Source organism: Schistocerca piceifrons, chromosome 2 (genome assembly GCF_021461385.2).
Source record: "Schistocerca piceifrons isolate TAMUIC-IGC-003096 chromosome 2, iqSchPice1.1, whole genome shotgun sequence".
Taxonomy (NCBI): Eukaryota; Metazoa; Arthropoda; class Insecta; order Orthoptera; family Acrididae; genus Schistocerca; species Schistocerca piceifrons.
In genome coordinates, this window is record NC_060139.1 from 877728405 (window position 1) to 877746370 (window position 17966).

Sequence of the window (17966 nt, forward strand, 5' to 3'; positions counted from 1 at the left end):
AAGGGCGGAAGAACGAGCAAGAAAAGCGGACTCCAAGTTACGCTCGTAAACACGAGTAATGTCAACGTTAATCATTCATTTGCGTTTTTAGGCACTAGACCTAGACAAGACGACAGAATCTGCATGATTTTTGTATCAAATCTTTATCAGAAAATTTATATTTTCACCACAAACGAAGGCAAAAGGTTTTGTGTATATAATTCTTTAAATGGTGGATGTCTCCCGTAATTTAGAATGCAATCGCTAAGATTGATTGGTTTGTGGATATATATAGCCCTTCCAACACAGGGTACTAGCCTACGATTACCTTGTGGAAGTTAGAATACAAGTAAGTGTTTTCCTGATCGGTAGAACCTCTCCTCGTTTACACTAATATAGATGACTCGAAAGGCATATGTCCTGCGGGTACACATTACACTGAGGTGAGAGATCTCTTGGGATACCTCCTAATATCGCGTCTGACGTCTTCTTACCCGGCGTAGTGCAGGAACAAGACGTAGTATTGACTCAAAAAGATGGCTCTGAGCACTATGGGACTTAACATCTTAGGTCATCAGTCCCTTGAACTTAGAACTACTTAAACCTAACTAACCTAAAGACACCACACACATCCATGCCCGAGGCAGGATTCGAACCTGCGACCGTAGCAGTCCCGCGGTTCCGGACTATAGCGCCTAGAACCGCACGGCCACCGCGGCCGGCAGTATTGACTCAACAAGTGTTTGGAAGTCCCCTGCAGAAATATGGAGCCATGTGGACTTCACAGTCGTCCATAACTGAAAAAGTGTTGCCAGTGCAGGATTTTGTGCACGAACTGACCTCTCGATTATGTGCCATGTCGGGCGTGCTAGGTGACAAAATCATGGGCTCCGATTATCCAGAATGTTCTTCAAACCAATAGCGAACAACTGTGGCCTGGTGATGTAGCTCGACATAATCCATGAGAATATCATCGTTCTTTGGGAACATTAAGTTCATGAATAGCTGCAAAGAGTCTCCAAGTAGCCGAACTCTACCAATTCCAGTCAATGATCTGTTCAGTTTGATCACAGGACTCAGTCCATTCCATGTCAAAATTGCCATCAGCAGTGCCTTGTTGAAAACTTTGGTCCATGGCTTCGTGGGGTCTGTGCCACACTAAAACCCTGCCATAGGCTCTTACCAACCAAACAGGGACTCATCTGACCAGACCACGGATTTCCATTTGTCTAGGATCCAGAGACACTAGAGCGGCAATTCTGAGGTTGCAGTTGATAATGGAAGCAAGGCTGAAGAAAATTCAAGACACTTTCATAGGATTTGTCGATTTGGTAAAAGCGTTCGACAGTGTAAGATGATGTAATGTGTTAGAAATTCTGGGGAAATATGGGTAACCTATATGGAGAGACGGGTAATATACAATATGTACAAGAGCCAAAAGGCAATGAGAAGAGTGGACGACTAGGAACGAAGAGCTCGAATTAAAAAGGGTGCAATCTTTCGCCCCTACTGTTCAATCTGTACATCGAAGAAACAATGATGGAAATAGAAACAAGGTTCAGGAGTTTAAGAGAATTTTAGGTGAAAAGATATATTTTGCTGATTACATTGCTATTCTGAGTGAAAGTAAAGAAAAATTGCAGGATCTGCTGAATGGAATGGACCATCTAATGAGTACAGAATATGAACCGAGAGTAAGAAAGTCGAAGAAAGACGGACGTAATGAGAAGTAATATAAATGACAACAACGAGAAACTTAACTTTAGGATCTATAGTCACGAATTAGGTGGACGTTAGGAATTCTGCGACCTAGGCAGCAAATTAACCAATGATGGACGGAGCAAGGAGGACGTCAAAAGCAGAGTAGCACTGCCAAACAGAGCATTCCTGGCGAAGCAAAGTCTCCTGGTATCAAACATAGACCTTAATTTGAGGAAGAAATTTCTGAGAATGTACGTTTGGAACATAGCATTGTATGATAGTGAACATGGACTGTGGGAAAATCAGAACAGAAGGGAATCGAAGAATCTGAGATGTGGTGTTACAGACGTATGTTGAGAATAAGTTGTAGTGGGAAGGTAAGGGATGAGAATGTTCTGCGCTAAATTGGAGAGGAGAGGAATATGTGTAAAATACTGACAAGTAGATGGGACAGGATGATAGGACATTTGTTAAGCCATCAGGGAAAACGTCCATTGTACTAGAGGGACCGTAGAGGGCAAAAACTCTAGAGAAAGACAGAGATTGGAACACGTCTAGCAAGTAATTGAGGACGAAGTTTGCAGATGCTACTCTGAGATGAAAAGGATGGCACAAAAGAGGAATTCATGGCGATCAGAAGACTCATGACTCCAAAGAAAAAAGTCCAACCGACAAAGTCACGAGCCAGGGAGAAGCGCTGAAGGGGTTATCGTGTTGCAAACAAAGGCACTCTCGTCTATCGGCTGCTGGCACAGCCACTTATCCCGAAATTTCGCCGCGCCGTCCTAACGGATACATTCGTCATACGTGCCGCACTGATTTCTACGGTTATTTTAAGGAGTGCTACTTTTCTGGTAGCACTGAAAACTCTACGCAAACGGACGTTAAGTAAAGGTGGTGCGTTATCGGTGACGAGGGGTAATGCCTGAAATTTTTTACTCTTGGCACACTCTTCACCCTGCAGATCTTGGAATATTGAATTCCCTAACGACTTCCGAAGTGGAGTGTCGCATTCAGCTAGCTCCAACTACCACTGCGCGTTCAAAGTCTTAATTCCCGTCGTGTGGCCACAACCACGTCGGAAACCTTTTCACATGAATCACCTGCATACAAATGACAGCTCTGCATACCACTGCCCTTTTATACCTTGTGTACGCGACACTACCGGCCTCTGAATATGTGCACATCGCTATCCTAAGTATTTTGTCATATCACCGAATGTGTCTTTAACGCAATGGTTTCCATTGCCTTCTGCATTCTCGTGCCGTTGATCATAGCTAGCTCTTCCGCATTTTAGAGGCATTTTGCCAATCCAAGGGCAAGCCAGTGGCCTTAAATTCTGACTACTCCTCCGCCCACTTTGACAAGGTTCCAATTGCTCACGATTTTTATACAGAATGTAAGCAGTGAGGAGGTTCGATTCTGGGAAGTAGAACGTTTTATTGCTAGCCAAACGCTCTACCCCTTGACAACACCTGTCAGAGCCTGCAAAATATTTACGTCATTCAATCTTTCTTGTACATATTTGCTATTCTGAGACAAAAAGTACAATACGAGTAGATTCTAAAAATATTTTGAATTGGTGACGCCGAGTGGACAGGAGTAATGGTAAGATCCGAGACTCGTTTTGTCGAGGAAGCAGTTCAGTGCCGCATCCACACATCCAGATTTATCTTAAACCAAAGATTCATTCGTAGAGAACAGGCTGACATTGCTGCACATCGTTTCCTTATGTGAAATAAGCCCGTCGTCGTCGATACGTTAAACCTCAGTTTTCCATTGCTGCTTGTATTATTTTAGGATAGGTTGTTCGTATGATTTTCGGTTGCCTAAGCAGATGGGTCTTTTGGAACAAGACAGCCTCTACGTGTATTACTTCCATCTCGCATCAAAATTATCATCGTTCTTTCGGATGCCAAAGTGATGTGGAACAGTCTTATGTGGTCATATGACTGTTAGCGATACGAAAAGTACGGTAGTAAAGCGAAAGCTAAAAATTTATAATATGTAATGGAATATTTTTCACCAAGAAAAAGGTAAAAATGTTGCTACAATTTAATTTCAAATACGAGGGATGTAAATGTATATACTAGGGATATAGAAATTGAACTCAAATCACTCTAGTTCTAGAAGGCTCCAGTGACCAATGGGGCCCGTATAATAAGCCGTAGCGAGTTTGCAGCACAATTAACTTGGCTGTGACCATGATTTACAAAAGATCCCTTTAGCAAAGAGCCATTCCTACTGATAGTGGCATCACATGTCTCATCTATGTGAAACATTACGTACCCAAAGTTACTTGCACTATGTAAATGTACACAGACTCGGGAAAATAGTGATCATGTGAAGCAGAACTAACGAGGAAAACACAGAAAATGCCACCAGCCGATTTCACAGAAACGCCACTCAGTGCAAGAGGGGTCAAGATAAGCGTGTCTCGGCTTATCCGTAGGTACTCAAGCGTTTCTGAAAAACAGCGGTCAAAGTTGGCGACGTAATTTTTGTTTTTCATTTATCTAACCAAGTCAGTATATGTTTACTGCATGAATGTTTTCACATGTGCAGTGGAATAACGTTGCCCTTATGCATATACTAATTGTATTTAAACAATGATTAATGAATGAATGAGAATATTATTTTAAATTGGTTTCGGTGAGATTCCTGTAGTGTATCTTGGTTCACAACTAACTGCAAGCGCCTGTTCTCGTTAAATTGATCCGCTATGTACGGTTTGTCACCAGATTATTGCCAATGTGTGAAATCTTCAGCAATATTAACGACGTTTGCTCCCCTACTGAGATTCATATGAAGGAATTTTGCTATGGCAAAACTGCCGACGTGCGATGGTCGACGTGTTCGGAATTTCTGTCTCTAATGTTTCTGCGAGCGGCATCATCCACGGGAATGGACCAATTATTCCTCAGGAATAAAGATAAGAACAGAGTAGAACTACTAGAATTAATATAATAATTCTCATAAGAATGAAATATAAGAATTCACATAAGAATGAAATATATGAATATGAAAATTTAAAAAGACTGTGGAGTTGAAAATAATATACACACAAATAAGATGTAATAGATGTATGATTGACACTTATCGTAAAACGCTGTTGTAATTTTACAATTAATATAACGCCCTTGTATCCCCCAGCTCGATAAGAGACTTTCGTCTACTAAATTTTTACACGCATACGTAGATAAATGAGAAAATAAATAAATAAATGAAATAAAATAAAACAAAAAAGTAATTGGTTTGCGAACAAAGGGCGCTATCCAGTGCACCAACATTCCAGCTGAAAATTTCCTGTCATAGAAGTCGTCTGTAGCACGTCGAAAACATTGTCAGTCGTTTCCTCAGAAACGTCGAGCATCAACGGGTAAGCCGATACACGTGTTCGTTTATTCCACAGAGTGAAATTGCTGGGAAGCGGGGTTACGGCACTCGTGGTGTTCTGATAAGTCTCTCTTCTCTACATGTAGTATCACACCCGTATAAGGGTCATGGTTACGTTTAGTCGATTTGTATACACATTGATACAACTGGGAATTTAGAACCGCATGGAAGTTTACTAGAGAAAATCTGTCTCACTGGACAAAAAGCAAAATTTACGATTAGGATTCCCGATACATCCCATTATGCCGTTTCCCTGGATCAAGAGTCATCCTAAAAAATGATGCGTGTATCGCATCACCATGTGGCAGGCGTATTGTCGTTAATGTAGTATACTTTTAATGTGCTAGATGTTATTATCTGGAAAGCCCTACATGTAGCGATATAGATGATAATACTGACGTCTAATCCTCATTCTGAGATAAGTAGCTTATTCGTTATGGAGGGATGCAGATTTAATTTTTCAGGCAAACAAGTGGGTAGCTACGGTTTACAAAGCAGAAAACATCATCATCATGGTCCTTCTGCCATCCGATAGTGTGTGTGTGTGTGTGTTTGTGTGTGTGTGTGTGTGTGTGTGTGTGTGTGTGTTGGGTGCAGTGCTTGGAGCTAAGAAATAATGTCTGTATGTCGTGTGCAGAGACTAGTGTTGAGAAATGAATGAACCGTGTAACATTAGCTTCTTATGTTACGAAAAGACTTCTTTGCAGTAATGTATATACGAAACACTGTTGTTCACCAGGGACAAACCGAAGAGTGTTCCTATGTCTTAATTGCTTTGGTCTGTCCTCGAGCGTATGGAGGCTCTAATCATTGCTAGAGCTTTCTGATTCAGATTTTCAGCCATTTCCCAAATTACTTCAGGCAAATATCGGGATAGTTCCAACTATAAGGTCACGGACAGCTACGTGTGTCGATATTGTCAAAGTAGACCGTTAGGTACTTGAATACCTGCTCATGAGAATCTTTGTGTCGTTCTGAAGCTTTAATACCACGTCATGTCCAATATCGTTATGAAAAGGGTCCCAAGATCAATAAAACTACTACAATTACATTTTAATCTCCCAGCGTATTATGTTACTGCAAATCTCGTAGATTTCCGATTTACGTTCTTGTATGTCGTATTCTAAACATAAAGAAATTTGTAATCACGCCTGAGGTCTTTCATTGAGACTTAAGTGAAATTTCACAAATGCAGCTATCAAAATAAAATATATCCGCAAAATAACTGTTACGAGAATATCGACAGACGGATAAATTTACAAAAATCGTTTAAGGTGTATGTCGTATCTGCGCTCGATTTTGTTGGATAAATATCACACTGGATTAGTAAAGGTCAGCGCATATGCTCATAGGCTTGTTTGCCTTACAGGAGAACTAGTGCACAATGGCACACATTCCCAAAGACGTCGGCAAAAATCAGGGAAGCGAAGTTCTTAATCTCATATATAATACTTCGTAATTTTATAAAGGTGGAACCTATGCGTAACACTGTGCTATAGTGCAACAGTAATTTGGTTTTGCAGGGATAAGCGAGAGAACGGGTAAAAGTAACTCAGTTGCGCCAGGCTCTCGCTATGAACCTGCAGCATAAATTAGAGCGGCGTTGAACATGTTTCTCTTTTATCTTTCTTTTTGTGACAGGAGAATTAATTTTCTGTACTTCGTAGTGGAAAGTCTTAGTGAAATACGTAATATATTCCGAATGTTATACAGTATAAATTAATTTTTATAGGTATAAACATTCACATCAAAACTATCTTTTAATTACTCTTAAGCAATAATATTGAGTTGGTGTGTAAGTTGAAAGCCAACTGTTTTATTTGCCATTATCGATTTCATGAGTTTTTGACTATAAACGTAAAACAAATTATGGATTTTATAAATGTACTCAACCTCCGTAGTATCGATATAACCATTTCTTCGTAGGTCTTTTCCTGAGACCATATATCTTGGCAGAGAGGTTAGTTTTACTTTGTCAGAGTAGCAGTCAGCGTGCGTTAGACGGTCTGGCTATGTACTCTATTGAGAAGGATGGAGGCTGGCCTGCCTTGTAGTGGAGGCACCATTGTTTGAAAAGCATTTTGTATTAATTTACTCTGAGGAATAATATTGGAACTGAGTTGATGTCAGTGCAACAGTAACAGAAGGAAGTTTTCTAAGGCAATCTAGTTTTTTTTATATATTCGTAGTTGTGTAGTTTCTTATCGTTAGAACATTGTGTATGGTCAAAATTTACTGTAAGAAGTTTTACAGTGAAACACTTGGATTTGTCTTATAATTATCCGTGTCAAGGAACACAGGAAAATTATTGAGAAAGATTTTTTGTAACTTGTCTAACTGTGAGAAATTTACGGAACAGTGTATTGTTGTTAATGAAGCATAGTTATACTTGAAATCTTTGGTTTCGTTTGAGAGTCGTCAAATTCACTTTCTCTTTTTCATCTTTAGTTCATGAATGTGTCTTGTATACTCACATTGCACATCGCGAGTTGTGAGATGAACAAGCCTTTTTTATGAAAAGTGACAAGATATCATCTTGCACTGCACTTCGCAAGTATGGTAAATGAAATTTGATTCTTGACAGTTTATAATAATAGTGACAAGTTGCAGAACAGACGAACGTATTGTGCGCACAGGTACTCCAACACATTTAATTATCAAAATTGATGTCGAATGAAAAGTGCAATGAATGTCGGAAATTATTTGTGAAAATACCAGTTCATAGGTTTCACACAAATAAAAGATATCAGAAAAGTCCAGTCTTGTAAGTTATCAGGCAGTTTATCATAAAGTCAGATGCTTTAATTTGTACATTCATTTTCTCTGTAATTACAGTAACAATTCTGGTATTGTGATTGTTTACAAGAGATTACCTATATTCAGCTCTGACTTTTTTGTCTGAATCGTTTTGGTTTGTAGTCAGACAGCACATGCAAATTTCTTTGGAAACAGATTTCTCTCTCGCAGGCAAATTGTTTGTTGTGCTGGGAAGCCTGGATTTTGCATTGTGTAGCGTGAGCTCCATACACTTCCGTTCAAAATCTAATTTTCACACAGTTCTATAGTCCTGCACTGAGATTTGCGTATTTAAATATCAAAATAAATTTTACTAGTTTTTCAGATATCAACCAGACCTGAACACGAGTTTAGAAGCAAAAGTTTTTACTCTGTCTTTTCACCTGGCGACCCTACTAGGATGTGTAGTTATATGGTAGTCTGCTGATTTTAGCAGTTACATGATGTTTTGTGTTGCAACTGCAAATTAAAATTCCAATAAGAAACTTTAACTAGGCAACTGCTTTCACGATTTGTGAAGCAACAATTAAAAGTGATTATATGCAGCACACCATTGCAGCATCATGGCTGTTTTGCATAATTAATACCAGTGAATAATTTAGACAGATTTTCTGGAGAACAGTCAAAGTTTGTTTGAGCACAATTAGAGTTTTGTGTAATTTCTGCGATTCTGAATACCGATTTGTGACATTCTTATGTGCTGAATCTTGAAGTGTTATGTGGCTCAACAGACAGTGATTTTTTATGGTAAATGTAACATTGTGTCCTTTACTGAGGGGAAGGTGTTTCAAAGCATAGTGAAATTGTGAGAAGCTTAGTTTTGCATTTGTACAGTGAAACCTGTCAGTGGTAATTTAAATATTTTTCTGTTTTGATTAACATTTATGGGAAGTTATTTTTAGTAGTTATCTGTGTAGTATTAGTCTTCTGTGTGTGACAGTTTTCCCTTTTGTTTGCCATGTTACTGTAATTACTTTAAACTGTCAAAGTCTACCAGAGCTAGGACAAATGCTGAGCTGCAGATGATGTAACTTTTGGTGATCCTGCAGCAAGAGAAGGGACAACTGAACAGGAATCCTCTCACAACACTAATTTAACTGAAACAGAGAGGACAATGTCTGACAGTATTGATCAAAGTAATTTTTCGGTATCAGACAAAGAACAAGAGAGTGCAATTGGGGATTCTGCTTTGAAAGCAGAGGTTGTAGCTTGTACCTTGTCACAACAGTGAGGTTCCGTAGATAAAGACTCAGGTTTTGCACCCACAACTGTTTACCAAGCTGACACAGTCCCTACCCCTTCCTGTAGTAGTGCAAAAGGTCGGAACAATTTTGATCAAAAATATCCTGAAGCTATTATCAGAGGTCTTGGAAGAACAGGACAAAATGTTAGAGGACTTTGCCAGAAATCTAGAAGACATTAATAAAAAATTTAGACACGCTCTTTTGGCTGATTTAAATGAGAAAACTGGTCAGATTTAGCAAGATGTATTAGAGGAGTTCAATCCTATGTTCGTAGCTGGTGATAAATGCAATTAGCTATGAACTTTTTGTAGTTTGTGAATAATCTTTCAGAAGCCTATTGTACTGATGCCATCTTGAAATGTCTGAAAATAGTTTTATGACACTAACAATCGTCAGCTATTGACTACTAGTAATATGGAGATATGAATTGCAAATTCCATCTGAATATGCATATTGTGAGAAAGCGGACACAATGTAAAGAATGATAGACGAAGGGTAAAGTATGGCATTAAGGTAAAAAAATATTGAAATCAATAGATAAGAAACATGTGCCAGTCTTCTAGCCATAATTATGTGATGATTGGATATTGTTTTATGCTATAAAGTAACTGATACGTATGCTGAGCAGTAATCGAGGAATAACTTGTACTAAATTATGATGCATATGTAAGTGGAAAGATGTTTTCAATAATAGGTATTTTAGGGAGGCAATGAGGAGTATCAGGTGAGGTTATTTTGGGAGTGATGATGTCTATGGATTTTGTATGGGTTGTTGTTTGAGGTAGCCAGTGAAAGGCATAGGAAGATTTTATCTCAGTAATGATGTATGTGGTTTAATATTAACTTCACAGGTACGCTGTGTAGCAGTGGAAACGAGAACCAAGATATACTTAACATGAACATTTTATTTCAGAACTGTGCTCTGTATGTATGTCTTTATGAAGACTTCACTCAACAGAGGATAGAGCAACTTTGTGGTTGATAACTGAACTTCTAATTTTCAGGGAATTGCTACAAACTAATATGTTAAACTCTCTTATCACCAGAAATGACAATGGTTTTGTAGTTGTTATGATACCAGCGAACTTTGCAAATTTTGAAATTCTATTACACCCAAGATTTTTGCTCCATTAGTATAGCATGTTGACTGATGCATGACTGACATTAATAGTGCACTATTTAAGAGGATGTACATGATAACTGTCCGTTTTTGGTGATCGCCATAGTTATTCCTAATGTTGTAATGTATAATACATATGACAGTTAGCATTCTTGCCAGGCAGATACTTGGATGTAACTACAAAACTGGATACAAATCTATTCTTTTATGTAGTGTACTTTGACAACACAGATGAACACTTAATGTACCAAAATGACGATCAACTGTATACTTGTTTAACCAATGTGTTTAAAAATATCATCAGGACTTTACTGACAGGACTTATATAGTATACGATTCATATAATACCCAGGTTATAACATAACCAATTCTGTGATACACTTAGATAAGGATTTTGAATGAGACACTAGTGTATAGAGTTAAACGGTTTTCAGGACAATTCATTATGGCATTAAGATCTAGTTGTCTAATTCCTTTGTAAATGTGTGTCATGTATTCCAGATATGCATGGGAGATGATCTTGGTTAGTACACACACACAACACTTAATGGATAGAGTGCACTGGATGGTTTATGCAATTTACTGTGACACTAAGTCGAGTACCACAAGATCTCACAGCTTATGAAAGATTAACCAATAGAAACACTTCTCAATATGGCAGTTACGCAGCACTGATTGTAGCTTATGAAATTCTGGGTTGTCTGTGGAGGTTGTTGCGGCAGGTGTGGCAGGTCACTTCATCCTCCCTGAGTCTGCCTGGATAACATACTTATTTTGAGCCCCCTGGACTGTCAGTGGACTAACTGAAGGAAGAGTACTGTGCTCCCTGAGTCTGTCCCAGGAATGTGCTCATGCTTCCATTCTGGTACAATTGCAATAAGCGTGTGTGCAACAAGACTGTGATGCCTGAGGCATTTTCATGTTATATTTTCCTCCCATTGCATGTTGTTTTGCTCATAGGTTTTCCACATAATTTTGAACAGACAATTCTACACATTTTTGTATCATACTGTAAATGTGTGTATCTTTCTTGCTCTATTGCAGTTGATAACAATATTCACTTGTTTTCATAACACTACGTTACACATTTGAACAGATAATTATAACTACTTCGTAAACCTTTGTATCATTTTAAGGGGGGCGTTGATGAAATTGTCCATGAATGTCAATTTTCGATTTATTTTTTATTTGTTAGTACAACTCATGACCAATAAGTTCCCAAAGTTTAAATGTTGAAATCGCATCCGAAGTGCCTGAAAATTAGTTAAAAGTGTGACGTGGCCTCCCTGCCACTACCATATTTTGAAGCAGCACTTCAATACCAGCTCAGTGAACAACGATTATGTGTATTACTTTCAACCAAACGCGTGCGGGATACACCTAGAAGGCCATGGCACATACAATTTGGTTTTACAGATCGTCTTTGATTCTGTTCCGCATCTTATAAACAATAAAAAAACTATCTACTTCGTTTATGACGAAGCAATTCTTTTTTTTTTTTTTTTTTTTTTTTTTGCCTTGTGATACTGACGGGGGTTGATACAAGTGTTCGATTCTTTCTTCATTCAGTTATGCCAGGATCACAGAGAATGTATAAAAAACTGGATAAACTGCGTTTGAATAAGTTAGTGAATGTAATATTTGAGAAAGAATGACAAACCAGCAATGAGGCTATGTCCGAAGTAAGAACATCTGCTGAAAATGTGAACTCGTCTTCTATCAGCTCCAAGCGAAAAATTGGTGAGGTGAATGGTTCATGCTATAGAGGTGAATCTCGGTACATTGAATTTAGATTAATTGACTTTGAATTACTGATTGTAGCAGTGAAATTTTTTATGTTTGTAAGGCGTGTGTTAGTGAGAACATTCAGATTATAGGTGATGGTAATGGAGTAGGCTTGGCAGCCAATCTACATATTGTGTTCGAAAAATTCGATGCTGATAGCTCATTCAAAACTTCTAAACGTAAATGAAGCTAATATGATGTTTATCTGTAGACTGAGGTGCATTGCAGTTGGGAGAGAAGGGGAAATTTATTGTGTGGAATAATGAATACGCAAGCGCCATGTCTGAGATTTACACAAAGAAACTATGTACTGGAAAACATTATTTCTGATGTGTGTGGGGACAGTATGATAGCAGCCACAGTAGAAGCTATACCAGGCAACGACCCATTAGATGAGAACGATTCTGGTCATGTTAGAACAGATCTTGTTGTGTCATGTGATGGTACATTCATGAAAAGAGGGCATACGTCTTTATATGGTGTGTCAAGTGTCATAAGTATTGACACAGGGAAGGAACTAGATGTCAGAGTTATAAGCAAATTCTGCCATAACTGTGAACTTGGTGGAGAATGTGAATAAGATGTAAAAGGACATAACTGCACCAAACATTTTCTGGTTCTAGTGGTGGAATGGAAATAGCTGGTATGCAAATTATTATTAAGAGATCTGTCAACGAATGTGGTGTCAGATATGTGAAATATCTTGAGGATGGTGACTCCAGTGAATTCAAGTCTGTGAATGAGAGCAAACATTATGGAGATCTTTCAATTGAGAAACTTGAATGCATAGTTCACATTTAGAAGAGAATGGGCTCAAGATTGAGGAAACTTGTCAGTGACATGAAGGGCAAAATGTTGGAAGATGGAAGGGGCACTGGTGGACACAGCAGACTCACAAAGAAGAAGATAGACTCTCTTCAAGTGTATTATGGCAAGGCTATCAGACAGAACCTATCCAGTGTAAATGACATAAAACGTGCAGTATGGGCTACATATTGCCAAATGTTGTCAACAGATGAACACACTATTCATAAACTGTGCCACATTAGCTGGTGTAAGCATCTACAAGCTCAGAGGGATAACAACACCTACATTCACAAGGAGAGGCTTCCAAATTGTATCCTGGATCTAGTCAAGCACACTTACAGGTTTCTGGCCAATCCTGCACGTCTCAAAAAGAGTGTTCATGGCAAAACCCAAAATCCAGATGAGCCTCAAATCCACTCATATTGAAACGATACCCTAAAAACACATTTGAATCTGCTGCAGTTGTCAGAATTGCAACGTATGATGCAGTTATTGTATTTAATGATGGGAACGTCGGAAGGATGAAGGTATTAGAAAGAATGGGCTTCAAGATAGGAAATTTTACTCAAGACATCCCGAGAAAAATAGATTTACAGCGCGTCCCTGCAGCTGAAAAGTAAACTGAAGACCTGGTGAAGGAAAGAAGACACAACAAGAAATCAGAAGAGAAGCCTTGAAGGGAAAGACGACACAGAGTACAAATATGGTGCCTTCTGAAGAAGTGACATAAAAAAAGTTAGGTTGAGCTTTAAATTGCATTTCTTGAAAAGTTTGTTTTTTAATGTTTATGTACCTTTTCTCTAGATTCTATGAACGTTAGAAATATGAAATTTTGTACACATATTTATGTAAACCGAATAAACGTTGTCTCAAGAGCAAAATTTGAAATTCTGATTGCAAGCTGAGATACGGGGCAAAGTGCTTGGAATTTTTCGTGACTTTAAAGTTGTACTTGTGGAATTATAACTAAAAAATTATGAAAATTCTCCTATTTGACCTATTCCAAAAACCTCATGAGAGAAGCTTACAACATTCTGAGAAAAAGGAACATAGATTATTTTTTAAAAATAAAACTTCAAATTTCATTAAAGAAAAGTAGACTGTATATAATCAAACGATTTTATACCTAAAGTAACTTGTCTTGTAGTGAGAAAACTATTAAGGAGTGTATTGTTGTTAATGATGCGTAGTTATACTTGAAATCATTTTTTCCATTTGAGAATCGTTAAGTTTACTTTCTCATTTTTGATCTTTAGCTTTATCAATGTGCTTTGGATACTCACATTGCACATCGCGAGTTTTGTGCTGAAGAAGCATTTCCATGAAAAGTGATAAGATACTGTCTTGCACTGCACTTCGAAAGCACTGCAATTGAAATTTGACTGTTGGCAGTTTCTTCATTGTCCTAAAAGTGAGGGGTAGCAGAACAGAGAACTTACTGTGCGCACAGGTAGGCCAATATATTTAATTTCAGAATTCATGTCAACTGTATGGTATAGTGCTTCTGGGAAAGTATTTGTGAAAATATTAGTTCAGACATTTCATGTGAGTAAAAGATATCAGAAATGTGCTGCCATGTAAGTTTTCAAGAAGTTTATCACAAAATCAGATGTATTAATTTATACGTTCATTTTCTCTGTAATTACAATAACAGTTCTTGTATAGTGGTTGTTTACAAGAGATTACCTATATTCAGGTCCAAAATTTTAATATGAATCATTTTGGTTTGCAGACAGACAGGAAACGTATTTTTTTTTTTTTTTTTAAATGGACTGCTCTCTCGCAGGCGAATTGTGTGACGCATTGGGTAGCCTGGATTTCACATTGCATAACGTGAGCTCCATACACTTCCGTTCAAAATGTAATTCTCACATAGTTCTTTTGCCCTACAATGAGATTTACATATTTTAGAATCAGAATAAATTTTACCAATTTCTCAGACATCAACCAGACTCAAACACGAGTTTAGAAGTAGGAAGTCTTACACTATTGTCTCGAAGTTCGTCGCGTTCATCTGGACAACTCATCGAGCCACGTTCAGAGCTCATTTTCATCCTAAAAGGAAGTTTGTCTTACGTATTAATTACATATTTATTTGTTATATATACTACGTCTATATATTTGTTAGAGTATCGCGCGAAAATCTGTAGTAAAGCTGCCAAGAACCTTTCGAAATTTTTGGTGAGAATGTTTACCCTGTATACGTTACATATGTGCATTAAAAATAGGAGTATAAAACACTCTCGTATCCCAGTGCAATATTGTGTCAAAATTTCAAGCCAATCGAGTGACTACTTTTTGAGTTTTGTGAGCGCAAACATACGCGAGCTGAATTTTTTTTATATGAAGATAATCGAATTTCGGGTTAAGTGTAAATTACAGTAGGATAAAAATTGTACATAGTAGTAGATGACACTGTAATTAGAATGTACTCTGAAAATTAGCCTCATATTCTATTGAAACAAACACTTTAATTGCTTCTGTTTCATTGCTGGATAAAGGTTTGGTGTGTAAAAGTACTACCATTTCACAAAGCTGACGTTTACTTACAATGACGAAGATCGGCGACGCTGTCTCCTACAGAACAGAATCGACTGGCCATCTCCGTATTCAAGTGTTGGACTAATCGTTGTGACCTCAACATGGATCAGTTCCACTTCGTTTCGAGGAAAAGCTGCGTACACTGAAAAATACAAATATACACAGATAAGGATAAGGACGATAAACGAGATTCCTGGTTGTTCAGAATTACTTTTATTTTTTTAGCAACCGAAAGAGTAATCCTACTACCAATAGTTAGTCCGGAAAGCTGTCTGCTTGTTACACGCCTGGTGAACATAGTACTGTTGCATCGGACATGAGAACAGAGTCGAACTCCATCTGCGGATCCATCCATCTACGTTCCTGTCACATAAGCGTTGCTACCTGACGGTGTACATCTTCATACTTAGGCGTCCATGCCTTGGAGTCTATTCTTTGACTTTTACTGGCATATTACTTAGACGCAACGTAGTTTACATAAAGTTACGTAGTTCCGAAAGCGAAAAAGTGTTTCACGTTTTCCTATAAATGCTTTAGTACTTTCTTCCTTTCATGGACTCAAAGTGTTTCACTCGCAATTCTGAGACGTAATTATTTGATCAGTCTGTCACTTTCGGATGCTGAAGTAGACAATAGAAAACAAAGAATTATGAACAATTTGCCAGAAAAGAGATCGCTGCGTCAGTTATCGCATATTATCAAACAGTATATTTGAACGTGAAACGTACCAATGTAACTTGACCTCGCAATCCGCTCAAAATGATGAGAATATGTTAATGCGGCGTTGGTCGATATTCATATTCTGTAAGTTTCTGGCCAGCCGGGGTGGCCGAGCGGTTCTAGGCGCTTCAGTCTGGATCCCCGCGACCGCTACTGTCGCAGGTTCGAATCCTGCCTCGGGCATGGGTGTGTGTGATGTCCTTACGTTACTTAGGTTTTAGTAGTTCTAAGTTCTAGGGGACTGATGACCTCAGCTGTTAAGTCCCATAGTGTTCAGAGCCATTTGAACCTTTTTTTTTGTTAGTTTCTTTTCTCGTCATGTTTTAAGGTATTACGAGGCCAAGATCACGGAATAATAGTAATACATTTCATAGTGTTGGATTCGGAAGTACTACATTGTTTCAACCAGTTTTGGTCACGTTGTAATCTCCATAAAGTAATATTTTGAGTATATGAATTTATTTCGAGTTCTCTGTATTTCATCAGCGACTGTTATTGTACAGAGGATGTACTGGTCAGCCTGCACTGTTTCCTCACACTGTCGTTAGCACTCTGCATCTCCAGACAAGAGTCGTTTTCATACGACAAGTGTCCCTTTTGACGTGTTTGCGGCTGTGGCGCGGAAGTAACCTCACGAGGGAACGTCGTATTTACAACCAAAACTCTCTGTTTTTAGCTCACGCTACCGAAGAAACAGTTTGGTTGCCGTAGACAAATTTTTGATTTCACTTAGGAGAACACGGCCAGTATCGTGCTGTTGCGCTTTACAAAGGATCTCAATGATACACAGGGTTCTCCAGAGAAGCGACAAAATCTGTGTCAGGAGTGGGATTCGAACCCACGCCCTCATTCGAGGACCAGAAGGCTCTAGCTGCTACTGCAGCCAAGGTTTTTCCTTGAGTCTGGGGCCTTAGACCGCTTTTTTTTTATAAAACCTTTATTAAAAAATAAACAATGTTACACATTGCAAATACATACTAAGTTAAACATACATGCAGTTATTTAAAGAAAGCGGTTTGATCATTTCAATTGCGCTGACATTAAGGAAAGACAACAGAAGATTGTGTTACTGACTAAATCACCAGAAAGAATTAAATTAAACATAAATACTTGAGAATGGCGGAAAGGAGATATATAATGAAGTTGACTAGCCTTCCAACTACACTTTCTGGACATTAATTGAATCTAAGTATTTGAAGTGATCAGATCTATATAATCAGTCTTTCACTGCAAAAATGAAGAGGGCAATGTGCCAGCCATTGAATATGGTTTTAACCAATCGATAAGAAGATTTATATAAAAACTGTCTATTTCCAAATTTCTAGTATAAGCCAATAATGCACCTTTAATGTTTTGTGTTTGGCACTATTAGACACACAATCTCAATGTCACATAAGTTCTGTACATTAGCTTATAAATTTCAAAAAACTACTTTCTGAAATAGAGAAAGCACACATCATAAATATACTGTAAAATCTTAAAAATAGTATCCTTAAGGTAACTACATTACATCACTGTCAACACAGTCTTCTTTTTTATATTAACCAATGCCCATTCTTTCAAATACAATTTTTAGCATATTACCGAACTTTTTCTTGTGATTCGAATAGCTTCTAATTTTGTGGAACTCACACAGCATGTGTACCTTGAACTCTATGATGCTATCGGATCCTAATTTGTTAAGGACGTAGTTAACATAATTTCCCAGCAACCAGTACACAGCGTTACTTTTTCTTCTGGGAAATAGCGTGCTTCAGGCCTGTGTATCAATGACAGCGATATATACTCAGGGGATGTTCTTGTAATCAGAGCTATTTGCTCCCGGATCCACTTCCAACTATTCATGTGACCACTGCAAGTATATCGATGAATTACTG

The 17966-nt window shown here is 38.1% G+C and overlaps 1 protein-coding gene across 1 annotated transcript in view; it reads right to left on the bottom strand.

Annotated features, from left to right (window-relative positions):
- LOC124775954 (hemolymph lipopolysaccharide-binding protein-like) overlaps nucleotides 1–15435 on the bottom strand; it is a 47664-nt gene extending 32229 nt beyond the window's left edge. Inside the window, exon 1 of the mRNA XM_047250796.1 lies at nucleotides 15379–15435. The gene's annotated coding sequence lies outside the window, so the exon portion shown is untranslated. The remainder of the gene's footprint in view (nucleotides 1–15378) is intronic.
- Nucleotides 15436–17966: the final 2531 nt, after the last annotated feature.